At 43.6% G+C, this 14,585-nt stretch overlaps 1 long non-coding RNA gene across 2 annotated transcripts in view; it reads right to left on the reverse strand.

Moving 5' to 3' along the window:
* Positions 1 to 4,352: 4,352 nt before the first annotated feature.
* Positions 4,353 to 14,585, reverse strand: part of LOC137852718 (uncharacterized) — a 106,351-nt gene continuing 96,118 nt past the window's right edge. The window contains exons 5-6 of one of the 2 annotated variants that reach the window (XR_011094005.1): positions 7,078 to 7,329; positions 4,353 to 5,974 (exon numbers count right to left, since the gene is read on the reverse strand). This is a non-coding gene — a long non-coding RNA (uncharacterized lncRNA). Of the gene's footprint in view, positions 7,330 to 14,585 lie in introns of both variants that reach the window. The other variant, XR_011094004.1, reaches the window with a different exon arrangement.

A 14,585-nucleotide genomic window follows, 5' to 3' on the forward strand; every position in this document is an offset into this window, starting at 1 on the left:
CAAATGACAGTACTGATATGCCATGCCAGAGTAATGTCAGCAGGTAAATTGACTGATAATGCTTGTGTTAATGTTGCTGAGCATGCCCACAATAAAAGAGATGTTTCCAAAAACCTGATACCTGATTGATCTGATGTAAGGAGAGTGCTGAGTCAAGCAGAAAAATAAAAATAAAAGATGTTACCACAAGTGCTCATTTGACAGCAAAGGGTTTTCTGGTATGGCTCAATGAAACATTTAAAATTTCACTCATAATTTTATGAAATCTCTCTCATTCAAATTGTCAAAGTCTGACAGGCTTGTTAACAACATCAAGGGGTGAATGGTCCTTCATCTGCTTGCTCTTGCTCCACTGAGTGATCGATGAACAAACTAAAACTGACAGCTACTGCAAAGATAACAAGAAGTAGACAATAGAGTGGATGCTTCTACCCCTCCCTGTCTAATTGAGACTCAGGAAGTTGATATTCAGCTCCAGAAAAGATTGGAAAGGTAGAAGGAACAGTAGCCTAGATTCTGGCATTCAGGCCCATATCAAGCAGAGCCACTAGAGTGGCACAAGTTATTCAGCTCTCTACAATCTAGCCAGTAAGATGTAAACTGAAGTTGTCTCATGCTTGACCAATCTGTTAGACTTCAGCAATGAGGTCATAGGCTTGGTGTATGAGGGAAGAGCAGTGGATGTGATTTACCTTTGGCAAGATTTCCTCTGCTGTCTCCCATATCATCACTCAGATAACATCCAACAAATTGATGAATTACAGACTAAATGGATGGCCAGTGAGATGTACTGTAAAATGGCTGAACTTCCAGGCTCAAAGGGTTGTAATCAGTGGCACGAAGCCCAGCTGGAGGCCAGTCACTAGTTGTGAACCTCAAGGGAAGATACTGGTGCCAGTACTTTTAAACACCTTCATTAATGACATGGGCAGTGCATCAGAGTGAATCCTCTGCAAATTTGCAGATGCTATAAAACTGGGAAAAGTGGTTGCCAGACCAGATGCTTGTGCCTCCAGTCAAAGAGACCTTGACACACTGGAGAACTAGGCCAACAGGAGTCTCATGAAATTAAATAAAGGGAAATGTCAAGTCTTGCCCCAAGGGAGGAACAATCCCATGCATCAAGGCAGGCTGGGTCTGGCTGGATGGACAGAAGCACTGTAGGAAATGCCCTGGAGTTCCCAATGAATGACAAGTTTTCCAGGAGAAATGTACCCTTGTGGAAAAGAAGGTCAACAGCCTCCTGGGCTGCACGAGGCATGGAGGGATCCCTCCCAGCAGGGCATGGGAGGGATCCTTTCCCTGTGCTCAATCCCAGTGAAACACACCTGGAGTGCTGGGCCCACTCCTGGGCTCTTCAGTACAACAGAGATGTGGACATACTGGTGTAGGTCCAGTGAGGGGCCAGAAGGATGATTAAAGGCCTGGAGCATCTCACCTACAAGGAGAGGCTGAGAAAGCTGGGACTGTATGGCTTGGAGAAGAGAAGGCTCTGGAGGATTATTTTTTTTCAGTGTGTATAAACACCTGATGGTGGACAGTATGAAACCTGGAGCCAGACTCTTCTCAGTGGTGCCCAATGAAAGGACAGAAGGTAATGGGAACAAATTGAAATACAGGAAATTCCTCTTAAATATAACAAAAATATTATTTTACTGCAAGGGTGGTAGAACACTGGAACAAGTTGCCCAGAGAGGGTGTGAGGTCTCCATCCTTGGAGATGCTCAAAATCTGAATAAACACAGCCCTGAGCAACCTGCTTGGGTCACCCTTGGTTTTGGACCTGACGGTCTCCAGAGGTCCCTTTCCACCTCAACAGTTCTGTGATTCTGTGACAGTGACATCCTCCTCTATTCCTTGTAGCTATTGATATACTGAATGTCTGTTACTTTTATTCTAGGAATGGCATATATTACCAGTGATTTTTTCAGAAAGTGAGCCAGTTTATTGTCATTTCCTTGACATACAAGCTGAATTTACAACCCTATTGACATCCTTATTTTTCCTGTTTCTTACTTCAACTTTGCAGAGTGCTCTCTAATGAATAAAGTCTTTGGTATATCTCACACAATGAGATATGGCAAGAACCGATTACCCTTTATTGAGAAGGAGCTACTTTTAAAGCTGCATTTGTTATCTACTTCTGCTGAGTCAGCACAAAACCTTTCTTCATAGAATCATAGAATGGCTTGGGTTGGAAGGAACCTTAAAGAACATCTGTGTTCCAGCTCCCTGCCATGGGCAGGGATGCCACCCACTAGACCAGGTTGCCCAAGGCCCCATCCAGCCTGGCCTTGAGCACCTCCAGGGATCGGGCATCCACAGCTGCTCTGGGCAGCCTGTGCCAGTGCCTCACCACCCTCTGAGTGAAAAATTTACTCCTAACCTCTAATTTAAATCTCCCCTCTTTTGGTTTAAAACCATTCCCCTTTTTCTATCACTATCTGACCATGTAAAAAGTCATTCTCCATCTTTTTTTAAGCCCCTTCTAAGTAATGAAAAGCTGCAGTGATGTCGTCCCAGAGCCTTCTCTTCTGCAGGCTGAACAGCCCCAGCTCTCTCAGCCTTTCTTCACAGGAGAGGTGCTCCAGCCCTGTGAGCATCTTTGTGGCCCTCCTCTGGACCCTCTCTAACAGCCCCACATCCTTCTTGTGCTGGGGGCCCCAGACCTGGATGCAGCACTCCAAGTGGGGCCTCACAAGAGCAGAGCAGAGGGGCACAATCACCTCTCTCCCCTGCTGGCCACCCCTCAGTTGATGCAGCCCAGGATGCAGTTGACCTTCTGGGCTTCAAGTGCGCTCTGCTGGCTTGTGTGAAGCTTTTTGTCCACCAGAACCCCCAGGTCCTTCTCTGCTGGGCTGCTCTCAGTGAATTCTTCTCCCACTCTGTGCTCATGTCTGGGATTGCCCCGATCCAGGTGCAGCACCTTGCACTTCTTTCTTTGTTGCAGAGTATTTTGTGTGCTATATTTATACCACAGTGTTTTATGTTAGCACACAGTTAATATTTGTTTATTAAAAACTTATTAATTATTTGTTCATGGCTGTTTTTACCATCCTGGAGTTAGTGACTCTGCTTGGTTCCCCTGTCCCAAAAGAAAGTCAGAGATGAAAAGATGCTTTGAGGAGATGCAGTTTCTTCCCAGTTCCTCAGGGCAGCTGCCCATCACTACCTGTGTGCTTTTCTTCTTGGCATCTGCCTGCTTCTTCTGTATCTGTATAGATTCCAAAAGATTCATTTCCTACTCTCCATTGTGTAGTTTTAATACAGGCAGATGCTATTCCTAAGTGAAGTGGCACACCACAAAACAAATATGTATCTCACCTGCAAATTCCCTTACAATTTTAGGATTTGGGACAATCCACAGACTGCACTGTTAATGCCTCAGTTCTGACCCAGATGTTTCCCTAGACTGGTATCTTTCTCCATATTACCCCGGTGGAATCACAGTTGTCTAAAACTGAAATGTTGGTGCAACTGTTCAATTTGTCTGCAAGTTCATTTCAATCTGCTGCTAATAGTAAATAGATGGGTTCTGGCTCTGTCCTTCATGTTCAGCCTCATGTCAATTCCAAAAAAAAACTTGCACAAATGCTTTACAGAAATCTCAGCTCCACCTAGAACAAAAATCTCACTGAACTTCATAAAGAATTTGAGGTAAAATTGGCACTTATGCTTGGGGATAGGAGGAAGGCACAGACAGCAGGGGAGAGCTAAGTGCCCATGAAAGACTTCAAAATGGAGGGATTTCATTCTTGCTGATGAGAAGACCTTGAGGAACTCAACCTACAAAATATTAAACTGTTGAAAGAATGAAAGAAAAATCACTCATAACTAAAAAAAGCATCTTAGTGCCATTCAAGCACACTGAAAGCTTTTCTGAACACGTGCCTTCTGTGGAGAACTGGAGCCACATGTAATTTTTTTCCAACTTTGTTCCTTTACAATTTAGCTTTCCCTGCTATGTTACCTGTTATTTAATGCATTTATACATATGCATACCTTAATGTAAATATAAATATAATTATAAATGTTTGTGTGTAAGTGTATGCAGGAATATAACCATATGAGCATATGTTTGTTTATTTCTGTTCTGTATGTGTACAATTACTATAGCAAAATCCTTTCGAAGCAGAACTGTTCTACAATCCATTAATTCTTGCCTTATTCTTCTATTTGTAATGCCAGCACCAATTCATTTATGGGGCTTATTTCTAGTACTAGTCAGTGGCAGGAGTCCCCAGCTGAGGTTACAGTGAGCTTGAAAATAATTTCAGGCCATTATTCGGCGTGATCTCTGTGCTAAAATGGACACAAGACGTGTGTATTTGTGTACGAGGCTCATCCTGCCTTTCACTGCTGCTAAGTAAAGAGTCCTCAGCCATTTTCCCAGCATGAAGCAGGCTGTTTGGGAGCAGGAAGGCCAGGTGCTCTTCAGCACTTCGTGCAACCCATCTAGAAAGAAGCAACAGGTACGCTGTGCTTGTTACAGCAACTGTGTTGGGAACAGGTTGGGGTAAGCCCCTCTGGGCAGAGATGCCCCCTGGCCCCATTAGCCATCCTAATCCATGCAGGGCTTCAGGGTGACCTACAGCCAAAGTATGTCTGGGGCATCACTGGTGGGCAGGGAACTGAACAGGGCACTGAGTCACCTTCATCCTTGCTCTGCGTGTGTGCTGGAGTTAGTCACTACCAGTAGCAGCTATATTTATAGAGGTATGTCATAAGTTTGACGTAAGATACTTTATTTTTTTTTGTATTTTTTTTTTTTTACATCTATACGGCAGGGCAAAGGTGCATTTCTCCGCCCCTTCTTCAGTTTTGGATAAACCCTCACTTGTTTTCACAGGAACATTAGCTCAGATCTGCTGCTACTGTGCACAGCCGATAAAACTTGCTTGGAAAGACCATATGTCACATGGATCTGCTCAAGAGGCATGAAGCCCTGCCTGTTCGCCGATCCTTTACAGATACAATTTTATGCTCAGTTAAAATGGAAAAGAGCATTATGTTTAAAGATAAGCCCGTTTACTGTGCAAGCGCTTTGCTGAATTCTGTCACCAAATTACTTGTTAGTAAGACATTTGGACTGCCTGTTTAACAAAAAAAAAAAAAAAAAAAAAAAAGAAAAATGAAAAAAAAAAGTTGTTGCACATCGCTTTCTCCTTGTTTATCAGTTGCTATGACAATGCTAATGACAATATCATCACAGACCAGGACTAAAATCTTTTACTAGAAGCAGGAATAGGCAAGGTCAGATCCGAGGAGAAAGTTCCCTTTATTAACATCACCCTCTTTGACCGGGTGGTTAGCCAATATTCGGGGTCCCTACAGGTTGCTTCTTTTTGGAGACCAAACGGATGAGAGTGAATTGTGTTTGTTAATATGCTTCTGTTTATTTAGCAAGAACGTACACAATGTCCTGTTACTCTGGGCACAGCAGGAGTCAAAACAAAAGGCGGTGCTTTCCCTTTTCACACTTCCAAGCTTCTTTTGAGCCAGAACCCAAGCTTGCTCACTTTTAGCTTTTTCTCAGGGTCAGGCCACAAGGATTTTCCTCGCTGGCTCTGGTGTGTCCTTGCAACTTCCTCTGTCTGCTTCTCTGATGTTTCTGCTGTCGCTTTCTGAACTGCTCAGTTTCATCATATGCCACCTTGTCCCTAGAGCCAGATCCTGGAGAAATGCCTCAGCCCCCACCTCTCAGAGCTGCCAGGCGTGTGCAGTGTGGTAGGTATGTGTGGCTCCTGGGGTTTCAGTGAGCATGTTCCATAAAAAAGGCAATTTTTAGGCTTTTCCTTAGGGAAGGGAGGCTTTCTCACCCACCATCTTCAATGAGATTTCATTGCTGACTTTCAGCATAACACTGAATTTATTTCCAATAATGTATTTTAGCAGTCTAAATGCACGATGACTTGTTTTCTTGATTCAGCCTGAGATTTTTGTTCCCTGTCAGAGCAGTTTCTGTACAGTAGTGCTATGAGAGGGGGAGCAGAAAATATGTTACTATTTCCTAACAAATCAGCCTCTGATGCAACTATAATAAAGTTGTGAAAAAGTCCTAGAGGAGTTAAACAGATTTGACAGCATTTAATTTCCATAAATTTAGGGCCTGATCCTGCTTTTGTTTTGCTAATGAGTACTAAAGGGAGATAGAGCACAAGCTCTGGAAGAGCTGAAGATGAAAATAACGTCCCAGCTCAGCAATGACAGGCAGGCATGCGTTGGAGATGTTTGGGCACTTCCACACCCAACAGAGGTAACTCCAGAGTTCTGCCTTGGGTCCAGCTCAGGTCTGCTGTGACCAACAGGTCTCCTACCCAGACCTGACTGAGCTACACAGATACTGCCTTTGGCAGCAGCTCTTTAAAGCCTTGGGGCTTTACTCTTTGACTGGAACAAAGGTCGCATATAGCATAGCCTCTGCTCAGGCAAGGCAAAGATCTTGGATTTTCGACAGCAAAAACGCATAACAGTTGTCTTTTCTTTTGCTTTTAAGGAAACAAACTCAAGGAGTTTTACTTTATCTTGGGTTTATGCCATTGCCATTGCCATGGCCCACTCAACACATAAAGAAGCTTCTCCTGTTTTTGCTTAGGCAAGACACATCCCTCGTTTCCATACACTTTATTTTTCTCATTCCTTCCATAAATCCACCTCCTACCTGCTCCTCCCCCCCCCCCATCTTTATGTAGGTGATGGGCTGTGAAGGGGTTCAGCGTAGACTCCCAATGGACAGGATCCTCTGACATGACCTCCCACATCCACAACTTTGAAAACAACTCTTTCACTACCACAGGTGACCCAGTTAAAAATTTCTGAAGGCCCCAGCAGAACAAATGGGCATCTTTGGACACACTCGTAGAAGCAATACTCTCACAGCCATGAGACAGTTGAAAGCTATCTTTCTAGTGCGCTTTGCCACCCATTAAACTGGGGGGGCACGGACCTGTCAGCACTGGTGAACTCAGTGCCATGAAAAACCTCTGAATTCAATAGAACCTAATTTAAATGGAAGTTCCTGTGACAGAACAGAGGAAGCTTGCACTTCTAATTAAAAGTCTCAGGCCATCCACTCACCCAGCCAGTCATTAATCCCCAGGAAATGCCCTTTTGCTGCGTCCATTATTTCTTAATTAGCATACAGTGAACAGAATATATTTGGTTTAGTCTTTGAGAAAGGGGGCGAGCTTTCTCCAAGCACTGGAGACAGTAAGCAGCTCTTGGCATGGAACATCCAGTCAGGGGCACGAAGTATGCAAACTAAAGTGCTTGATTCAGCTGAGTCCTCAGCAGAAGACGGAGTCTGGGATATCCAATTTTCTTCTATTTCTGTAGAAAAACACAGGCATTTTGAACAAGACAGAAAGGGATTTGGGGGATAAAATCATTTTCCTGTTAAAATTGTTTTTCAAGGAAATAGTTCAACAAGCTTTAGTAAGATTCCCCACAGAAGAGGGAATAGATATTCTCAGGACTGTGTGTTGTAATTTCTTCAATTTTTCAATAAACTGATAGTCACTTGATCAGGGTCAGAAAGAAAAGATCTACCCCTCTGGGCAAGTATCTTCAACGATCCAGTCTACAGCAATTGTTCTCTGTCTCAGTCACTCTTAGAGCAAAGATTTGAGAATGCGTCTCCCCCACCTGCATCCACTGATCAACCACAAATTTGTACAAATCTGTACATGTACCACAAGTACCAATCTGATCCAGGTCAGAAGGGAGCAAACACATTTGTTTCTCTTGAACCTGCTCTGTGGCTGGTCTTTATGCTGCCTTTACCCTTGCACTGGCCTTTTGCTGGCTGCAAGACAACAAGCAGTTTCTGTCAGCATAAAGCTGGGTGTTGAAGATAGCCCATCAACATTTTTGGAACCAGCACAAAACCAGTGTCAGCAGTTGGAATACAAATCCATCCAGGCTGCATTTGATCCTATAGGAGGAGCACTGTATCACTGAACCACAGCCTCAGTGTGCCCTAAATGCAAGAAGATTGCCTTATGAGGTCATTTTGCCTCAGTCTCTCCTTTTGGATCTGTTCCACTTTGCTTGCAATGCTTGAATATCCACTGAGTCAGAGAGCATGAGAATAACTCTTTAGTGAAGGGCTTAGGGCATTTGCCGGAGAGGGGACACACATGGGTGCAGCATGGACCAAAGCATGTCAGCAAAGTGGAAGAGTGTCAGCGGGAGAAGTAAGTAGCCTCCAGCCCCACGGAAACCCTTTTAGCCACATTCTCACATCATCTGAGGACAGATGCAGCATTTAGGGCAATCACTCCCTCCATCCCCTCCCTCTAGCTGTGACCACTGCCCATGTGAGAGACTGGCACAGCCTCTGCAACCCACCCTTGCTTACCCAGCCACTGTGTGTGCAGCCAGCTCTTTTTCCACACCTGCCCAAAGAGCTCCATGGCCCTGGGCTCATGCAGCAGCCCCACGGCAAGGCTCCAGCCTGCAGCACTGCTCCCAGGCAGCTTGCAGTACCCTCCTGCCTGCTGTGACCCCATACCTTACCACAAAGGCTGCCTGTTGCCATCAGGCATGGCCTTGGAAGTAAAATATTAACATACCCCTGTGGGAAAGGAAAATTCTGATTTAATGACGGCATTCTGCAATTTCTGAACAAAAGGAAGGTAGAGCAGAAGCAGCTCCCCATTCTTTTGCTTTGCTATTCCTGACTAAAATGTTTCCACAGAAAGTCACTGCAAAAGTTTTCCTAGTCCCATATGCCTAACATCAAGTGCTGTTTTTAAAAATTGGCATCAGCTGCTTGTGATCTGATTTATTGTCTGCATCCTTCTGAAGTTCATTAGCGAAAGTCCTAGAAACCCCAGCCCTCTGGTGTACATTTTATCTCCCTTTTCAGAACCATTCCATTATGCCACTTTTGAAGGTTTTAATATTTTGTTCCCAATCCTGATTTAGAAGCATCTGCTAATAAATTGACAGGTTGTGACATGTCGCAGTAATTTAGAGCTTTTTCACCTTAGATTCAGAGTGATGCTTTTATGGTTTCAGAAGGCTTTTTATTCACAGCTCCATAAAGCTCCCATCTTGAGTAGCTCTTTGAATGGGGTTGTCAAGACAGCTATGTTTGGTGCACATTTTTCCTGGAACTGAATTCAATTTTGCCTATACAGTCACAGTTCCTCTGTCCGCAGCAGGTTTTGTTCTGCAATGGCTAACTTTTGATTTATGCCATTTCTCATCTTGTTCGCACTGAATATATTCAAAATACTTACACAAGCAGCTTGTTTTTATTGGTTGCACTTGAAATTCATCCACTTCCCTGTTTCATTACATACCTAGCAAATCTCAGCTCACCTTTCGCTCTGTGTTGTGAGGCACTGTCGCATTGTGCCCAGTGTGTTCACTGGGAACAGAAGGTTTGAATACCAGCATCTAGCAAATGGGAAGCCACTTGTAGTTAGAGCCTTATGATTACTGCTTAACATTTGCATCATTGTGTTACTTTGAAGCCCTAGTGACTGAAGCTCTGTTTAGTTCAGATCTGTGCATATCTATACTGAAAAGACAGTATGTACTCTAAATAATTCATGGGACAAGTAATATTTCTGTGCTGAATGTAACTTGCCAGCAATCTAGTTTTGCTTGACCTAAGATGGGCACCCCTGAGTATCCTGTGTCTCCAGTAAGGTCTCATTAGGGTGAGGTGTTTGCTTTTTACCTTCATTTTGCAGATTATTGCTCCATGGCTTACTTCTAAGGGAGGTCTGTTAAAGGTAACCACAACAGACAAGCCCACTGTCAGCCTGTAGGTGTAATTTGGCCACACAACGATTTGCACTTCCTTTAGAAATTAAAAATAAACAAACAAACAAATAAATAAATAAATAAAACCACTAATTTAAATACTAGATACACTGTCTTTATAGAAGTCATCATTTTAAGCTTTTTTTTTTTTTTTTTTCAGTGTGAAATAACCGAAGACAACAAGTGATTAAGAGCAGCTACCAGCAATGGTCCGGCACCCAGAGAGGTTTAAATAGTGCTGTGGTCTTACAGGTGAAACACAAATAGTGGGCACAGATAGGGTCTGATTTTTGGTTTTGTAAAACCGTGTTAGGACCTGGACAAAAAGAGTTATGGCAACCCATTTATTCCTTCCTAAGGGCTCACTGACACCTGACTGATGCCCAGGAGAAGCCTAAAATCTGTGCTAGGTGCATGCAATTTCCTCAGCCTTTTTCCATAGGCAAACCTACAAGTTGTAGGGGAAGCCTCTCTGCTGAGACAACCAGAGCACCCCTCATGGTCCGTAAGGCAGTAACCAGAGACAGCAACCTTTCATACACAATTCAGCTGGGGCTGCTTGGGGAGGAAGCCTGGAAAATCAGGTAAACTGCACGTTCCTTTCAAAACACACACACAGATAGAACTGGTGGGTTCACTTTTTATCAAAAATTGCTGCTGATAAAGTGCTAGGAAAAAAATATTTTTTCCACAAAACTTCTTATGACCAAGCTATTCCAAAATGCAACTATTAGACACACTTTAAAATGTGAATGTTACTTTAAAGGCTAATTTAAAATATTATTTTAATGGCTAAGTTTTACACAAACCTTTTTACATGATGTCTTCACATGTTCATAGCTATAGTACATGGTGCATGCACTACTACTACCTATATAGTATGACAGTTGTAAAATGGTTTAATTTTACTGTCATATCTCTGAAGACTCCTGCTATCTAGTACCAAAACAACTATAATACTCATGTCTCCTATTTATGTTGTAATGAAATAATATTGACAGTCTGAGCATTACAACGTAAATGGAAGACACTGAACTAAAAGACAGTTATTCTAAATGGATATCATTATCTGTCACTGCTAGTAATCCTTAAATAGAAATTACACTTAATATTTTTTAAAAGAACATTGGAATTCAAAAAAAATAAATCTTTCTCAGCTTTGAACCATACTTTCAAGGTTTTTAATTTTCTTTTTCAGATATGTCAGAAATAGATTTTCCTTGTTTTTAACTACTTCAAGTGAAACAAATTCTGAACCTTCCCCACCTATAAGGATAACAAAGACTTTCAGTAGCATGTTGCTGATCTTCCATGGTCCACCATATTTTTGGGGGTGTTTTTTCATTTGTTTGTTTGGTTTTATGGTGCTACCTAGAATAATAATTATATTCTTAAAGCTTCCCTCTCGAATAACATATTGTGTTAAATCATGCATTTATTATGCATTATTCACTGATTCTAACTCACAGGAATTTGTTAGATACTGTACATCATAAAACTGGGACACAGTCTCCTATCTCTGTTTCATCCTACCAAGCCTTTTTTGCGTGTCTTACATTAAAAGAATCCCCTGAAAACCACCACAATATGTTGAAATCTCACTTGCTTTTTCACTCTTTCTGACACCTAAACTATTGGGCAAAGACTTCAACAATAAGATGAGTGGCACAATTTTGTGATGGACCTCTAGTGAGCTGCCTCCCAAACCACCAGGATGGATCAGCTCTGCCCCACACTGTGCCAGAGAACCTGCACATTTTAAAAGAAGCCTAGAAGTTTCTTTCATTATCTATTGCACTGCTATGTGCTGTATAGGTTTTTTAGGCTATTTGTTCTAACACTTTATTAAATTATTGTATTTTCGCATGTATTTTTCTATCCTAAAGATCTGTGCAGGACTGTACGCCTTTGTATAATACTCACAATTTGTGAGTGGTACATGAGAGGGAACGGCTATACCTTATTCTATATACAGAGAGGGGGGGCTCTCCCTCAGCTCATGTTGCTACTGTTGGCAAACACCGACAGGGGCAGACCCAGCTAGTTAACCTTCTGCAAATTTATGCCAAACTAACTGCAAAAGTCCCATCTGAAGCACTTGTCTTTGTCCTCCTAGATTACAAATAAACGGGAACGTATTCCCCTGGGTAGTTTCCTAAACAAGTGTAGCATTGGGTAAGCAGTTTAACATTCCAGGGTGTGGGTGGGAAAACAACATAAAAGGGAGTAAATGAGGGCCACGTACTGTACAGTAAATGCCAGTTTACACACAGCTAGCCCTTAGGAAGATTGCAAGAGGGAATAAACTGCTTTACCCTACCTCTTGTTTAGTGAGGAGATTGAGAGCAGCAGGCAATTACCAGGCACCAAGGGTGTGCTGTAGGTTGGTGTAGATGTTCTCTATAAGAGAACATCTACGAGAACCTATAAGAAATGAGGCACCCTGTCCACACAGCAGGACCCACCAAAGGTACATATTCATTTCCCCTTCTGTGAACATGATAACTCTCAGACATTTTTTGGCAAATGTTTTGTTTTGTTTTGTTTTCAAATATTTTGTTAACTCCATAGTCTTTTGACAGCAAGTAGGATGTAGTGATCTTAAAGACAGGTCAGGTGCAACGCTTGGAATTTTACTTAATAATAAATGCTTTTCTTGGTAACTTCCCGTAATGCTCATGCAATATATTCAGGAACAAGAAACGTGTGCATCTTTATGTTCTGCACACCTTTTCTATCAATATTCCCTCTTCTCACCAATAACTGTTTCCCCAACGCCAACACATTTTAGATGGGATCTGTGGTTGACAGCTGAATTAAAACATACCCTCCAATTGCTATTTATGATATGATTAGACAGGTCAAGTTTAATTTCAGCATTGTGGATGAATCCGTTATCCAATCATTTTAATGATGCACTACTCAAACCTGCAGTGGGGCTGAGCATGGAAAGAAAACCTTGATTGTAACTTGTCTGCTGATGATTGGAGTTTGTTTTGAAAGCACTCCGACGTGATCATCAGCAGCACACTTGGCCAAAGGTAGGGAATGTTCATATTCTCCTACCGTCACCAGACCTGTAGCTGTGTGACAGGTGGCTAGAGGTACACCAGACAGGAAGGAGTATTGCAGGAAGGATCATTTCTCCTTGGGGCTAACGCAAGGGTATACTTAATCAAATTAGAGCCTATAAGAAAATACCATCTTTCAGGTAGAAGATACTGCTCTTCAGCTGAATATTGCTCTCCAGGCTACATAATCTAGCCCGCTGAACCAAGAAACCACCAGTGCCGGCCTAATCCAGTTGACATTGCTGTTTCAATAGTAGTTGCACATGCCTGAGAAGCTACCGTGTTTAGTGGAAGGAGTCTCCTTGGAGGGGTGCAGCTTCCTGGTGGATATATGTGCTGTGCCACAGCCTGAGCACTTTCCCACAGCAGCCCTTGGATCAGAAATATGGACTTCTTCTTAACAGGGACAGCACTGCCAGATCAAGACAGCTGCAGTGACATTGGATGGGCTGAATCTGTGCAGCCAGATCAAAACGTCAGCACAAATGCTGCATGAATTCATAACATTCACATACTAAAGTTTCTTGCAAGAAAGTTAAATAGCTGGAGAAAGGATTTCTTTGCCCCTGCTTGCCAGTGACAGCTGCGTTTTCATAACGCCAGTCTGGAGCTGCTCTGTATGTGTGCTTTGCCCCTTTGAGGCTCTTCGAGATGCCTGTCTATCAGTCATGGGAAAACTCCCTTTCCCAACACTGACTGTGAGCAGTGAAGCAGGAGGAGTGAAAGTTGTGTCACAGCAAAACAGCCCTCCGCACGAGTGCATGTGTCTGCATCCCTTCCATCCTCTTTCTATAGTACCTCCATGCCCTTGAATGTGCCAGTGCCAATCCCAATGTGTGGGTCTAGAATTCAGTCCCTGTGTAACTTCTGAGAAAACATAAATTGATAGATCAGACAGATCACTTTTTTTTTTTTTTTTTTTGGAACTCCACGCATTCTGTTCTGCACAGAGCATAACAGAAGTTGCCTCAGTTTATGATGATTTCCTCAAGCCCCAAGGACGCTGGTGGTAAGGATGGGGTAGTCCCATCCGACAGTGCTTTCACTGGAGCTCCTGCTGCTACTCTGGGCCCATGTTTCCCACGTCAGCTTTCCCAGGTGTAAAATGGGCCCAGATACAGTAATCCAGCTACCCCAAACACCTTGCAGCACCCATTCAGCTCCATTACCACCGGTACTCCTAGTGCATGCTGCAGCTACTAATACCTGAAAATTTACACATCCTATTTACCCACTTACCCCACAATGGTGGGGTCTGAGCTGACTTAACACGTGCAGCGATTGAGCCTGCAAACTCTTTTGAGGAAAACAAAGCCAACAGCCCCTCACAAAACTGAACTGTCCCTTAGATTCCCCGGTGTCACCCCCACTTCTCCCCCCAGCAATAAGCAGCTCCTCAACGCACAGCACAACCGCATAACCCCCTGGTGAAAGCTGTGTGCTGGAAACCGCTGGCGAGGAGCGATATTTGGGTTGGGTTGGTCCGAGGAGGCTGAAGCGGAGCTTTCCCCGCAGACCCCCCACCCTCCATGTCCCGCCGCCCCCTGCCCGTGCTAATGGCGCCCGTCCCCCCCCGCCATTGAGCGGCCAGCGGCCGCCGGGCTCCCCCTAGGGGCGGCGGGGCGCGGGAGGCGGCGTTGCCGGGAGACGCCTCAGCATGAGGAGGCCCGTGGCTCCGCCAGTCAAAAAAATAAAATAACATAAAAATAACTGCAGGCTCCGGTCCAACAGCGGGGC

Source organism: Anas acuta, chromosome 2 (assembly GCF_963932015.1).
Source record: "Anas acuta chromosome 2, bAnaAcu1.1, whole genome shotgun sequence".
Taxonomy (NCBI): Eukaryota; Metazoa; Chordata; class Aves; order Anseriformes; family Anatidae; genus Anas; species Anas acuta.